The sequence below is a fragment of the Bactrocera oleae genome, unplaced genomic scaffold (genome assembly GCF_042242935.1).
Source record: "Bactrocera oleae isolate idBacOlea1 unplaced genomic scaffold, idBacOlea1 ctg00000010.1, whole genome shotgun sequence".
In the NCBI taxonomy this organism is placed as follows: domain Eukaryota; kingdom Metazoa; phylum Arthropoda; class Insecta; order Diptera; family Tephritidae; genus Bactrocera; species Bactrocera oleae.
This window is the reverse complement of record NW_027212753.1, coordinates 220,001-225,000: the sequence shown is the minus strand read 5'-3', so window position 1 is coordinate 225,000 and position 5,000 is coordinate 220,001.

The following is a 5,000-nucleotide window of genomic DNA, read 5'->3' as shown; positions in this document are numbered from 1 at the left end:
AAAAAACGCTCATTATATACAATATGTTAGTACAGAATATAGAGTTTTGTATAAAACAAAATCTATTTCTATTTAAACTAACTGTATAAAAACCAGGAATAAAAAGGCACACAAAATCAACTTTCATTTTCATATTTACTTAAAAATACATATAAAGTAAAAAATATTTCCATATAAATACTAAGTAAATAAAGTCATACAAGTATGAAAATTTTCATACAAGTACTAAATACATAAATCATATAAGTATAGTAATATTCATACTTATAAGTATTTAAAAACAATTTCTTACTAATAAACTAACATAAGGAATTCAAATATATAAAAGTATAATACATTTCCTAGCAGTAAAAAATTTTCATATAAGTACTAAATGTATAAAGTCTATGAAGTAATAAATTTTCATATAAGTACTATTTCAGTATATGTCAATTTGAGCAGATTTGTGCAAATTTGTTATAAATGTTCTCTCCCATGTTGACGTTACCAACCCGAAAATATATGGAAAAATTCTTTTAACCTATTTAAAATTTAAAAACTCATATATACGTGGGTAATTTATATCATTTTCAAATATCGTCATGGTCATAATACAACTAATAACATCAAAAGTATTTTTACAATCGATTTTTTTTTTAAATTTTTAACTTGTATGACTTCATATTTAATACTTATATGAAAATTTATTACTTCATAGACTTTATACATTTAATACTTATATGAAAATTTATTACTTCATAGACTTTATACATTTAATACTTATATGAAAATTCATTACTTCATAGACTTTATATTTTTTATACTTATATAAAAATTTATTACTTCATAGACTTTATATTTTACTTCATAGACTTTATACATTTAATACTCATATGAAAATTTATTACTTCATAGACTTTATATATTTACTACTTATATGAAAATTTATTACTTCATAGACTTTATACAATTAATACTTATATGAAAATTTATTACTTCATAGACTTTATACAATTAATACTTATATGAAAATTTATTACTTCATAGACTTTATACAATTAATACTTATATGAAAATTTATTACTTCATAGACTTTATACAATTAATACTTATATGAAAATTTATTACTTCATAGACTTTATACATTTAATACTTATATGAAAATTCATTACTTCATAGACTTTATATTTTTTATACTTATATAAAAATTTATTACTTCATAGACTTTATACATTTAATACTTATATGAAAATTTATTACTTCATAGATTTTATATATTTACTACTTATATGAAAATTTATTACTTCATAGACTTTATACAATTAATACTTATATGAAAATTTATTACTTCATAGACTTTATACAATTAATACTTATATGAAAATTTATTACTTCATAGACTTTATACAATTAATACTTATATGAAAATTTATTACTTCATAGACTTTATACATTTAATACTTATATGAAAATTCATTACTTCATAGACTTTATATTTTTTATACTTATATAAAAATTTATTACTTCATAGACTTTATATTTTACTTCATAGACTTTATACATTTAATACTTATATGAAAATTTATTACTTCATAGACTTTATATATTTACTACTTATATGAAAATTTATTACTTCATAGACTTTATACATTTAGTACTTATATGAAAATTTATTACTTCATAGACTTTATACAATTAATACTTATATGAAAATTTATTACTTCATAGACTTTATACAATTAATACTTATATGAAAATTTATTACTTCATAGACTTTATATATTTACTACTTATATGAAAATTTATTACTTCATAGACTTTATACATTTAGTACTTATATGAAAATTTATTACTTCATAGACTTTATACAATTAATACTTATATGAAAATTTATTACTTCATAGACTTTATACAATTAATACTTATATGAAAATTTATTACTTCATAGACTTTATACAATTAATACTTATATGAAAATTTATTACTTCATAGACTTTATACATTTAATACTTATATGAAAATTTATTACTTCATAGACTTTATACAATTAATACTTATATGAAAATTCATTACTTCATAGACTTTATATTTTTTATACTTATATAAAAATTTATTACTTCATAGACTTTATATTTTACTTCATAGACTTTATACATTTAATACTTATATGAAAATTTATTACTTCATAGACTTTATATATTTACTACTTATATGAAAATTTATTACTTCATAGATTTTATACATTTAGTACTTATATGAAAATTTATTACTTCATAGACTTTATACAATTAATATTTATATGAAAATTTATTACTTCATAGACTTTATACAATTAATACTTATATGAAAATTTATTACTTCATAGACTTTATACAATTAATACTTATATGAAAATTTATTACTTCATAGACTTTATACAATTAATACTTATATGAAAATTTATTACTTCATAGACTTTATATATTTACTACTTATATGAAAATTTATTACTTCATAGACTTTATACATTTAGTACTTATATGAAAATTTATTACTTCATAGACTTTATGCAATTAATACTTATATGAAAATTTATTACTTCATAGACTTTATATATTTACTACTTATATGAAAATTTATTACTTCATAGACTTTATACATTTAGTACTTATATGAAAATTTATTACTTCATAGACTTTATACAATTAATACTTATATGAAAATTTATTACTTCATAGACTTTATACAATTAATACTTATATGAAAATTTATTACTTCATAGACTTTATACAATTAATACTTATATGAAAATTTATTACTTCATAGACTTTATACAATTAATACTTATATGAAAATTTATTACTTCATAGACTTTATATATTTACTACTTATATGAAAATTTATTACTTCATAGACTTTATATTTTACTTCATAGACTTTATACATTTAATACTCATATGAAAATTTATTACTTCATAGACTTTATACAATTAATACTTATATGAAAATTCATTACTTCATAGACTTTATATTTTTTATACTTATATAAAAATTTATTACTTCATAGACTTTATATTTTACTTCATAGACTTTATACATTTAATACTTATATGAAAATTTATTACTTCATAGACTTTATACAATTAATACTTATATGAAAATTTATTACTTCATAGACTTTATACAATTAATACTTATATGAAAATTTATTACTTCATAGACTTTATATATTTACTACTTATATGAAAATTTATTACTTCATAGACTTTATACATTTAGTACTTATATGAAAATTTATTACTTCATAGACTTTATGCAATTAATACTTATATGAAAATTTATTACTTCATAGACTTTATATATTTACTACTTATATGAAAATTTATTACTTCATAGACTTTATACATTTAGTACTTATATGAAAATTTATTACTTCATAGACTTTATACAATTAATACTTATATGAAAATTTATTACTTCATAGACTTTATACAGTTAATACTTATATGAAAATTTATTACTTCATAGACTTTATACAATTAATACTTATATGAAAATTTATTACTTCATAGACTTTATATATTTACTACTTATATGAAAATTTATTACTTCATAGACTTTATACATTTAATACTTATATGAAAATTCACTACTTCATAGACTTTATGCAATTAATACTTATATGAAAATTTATTACTTCATAGACTTTATATATTTACTACTTATATGAAAATTTATTACTTCATAGACTTTATACATTTAGTACTTATATGAAAATTTATTACTTCATAGACTTTATACAATTAATACTTATATGAAAATTTATTACTTCATAGACTTTATACAATTAATACTTATATGAAAATTTATTACTTCATAGACTTTATACAATTAATACTTATATGAAAATTTATTACTTCATAGACTTTATATATTTACTACTTATATGAAAATTTATTACTTCATAGACTTTATACATTTAGTACTTATATGAAAATTTATTACTTCATAGACTTTATGCAATTAATACTTATATGAAAATTTATTACTTCATAGACTTTATATATTTACTACTTATATGAAAATTTATTACTTCATAGACTTTATACATTTAATACTTATATGAAAATTCACTACTTCTTCATTTAATATTGCAAGCAAAGTATTTTGGTTAACATTTTTATTTTCATGTTATTAAAACACTTGATATACTATTATACCATATTGTATAATATGATTTTAATTCAATTACTTTATTACTTTGGTATATTAAATGATAGTCGTTTGATAACAATCCCAACATTTACCTTATTTTCAATAAATATTGAAAACAAAGTTTTATGCGTTCAAATTTTTATTTTCATGTTATGATTCTCTCAAACACTCATTAATATACCATATTGTATAATATGCTTTTATTTCAATTACTTTATTACTTTTGGTATATTAAATGATAGTCGTTTGATAACAATCCCAACACTTACCTTATTTTCAATAAATATTGAAAACAAAGTTTTATACGTTCAAATTTTTATTTTCATGTTATGATTCTCTCAAACACTCATTAATATACCATATTGTATAATATGCTTTAATTTCAATTACTTTATTACTTTTGGTATATTAAATGATAGTCGTTTGATAACAATCCCAACACTTACCTTATTTTCAATAAATATTGAAAACAAAGTTTTATGCGTTCAAATTTTTATTTTCATGTTATGATTCTCTCAAACACTCATTAATATACCATATTGTATAATATGCTTTAATTTCAATTACTTTATTACTTTTGGTATATTAAATGATAGTCGTTTGATAACAATCCCAACACTTACCTTATTTTCAATAAATATTGAAAACAAAGTTTTATGCGTTCAAATTTTTATTTTCATGTTATGATTCTCTCAAACACTCATTAATATACCATATTGTATAATATGCTTTAATTTCAATTACTTTATTACTTTTGGTATATTAAATGATAGTCGTTTGATAACAATCCCAACACTTACCTTATTTTCAATAAATAGTGAAAACAA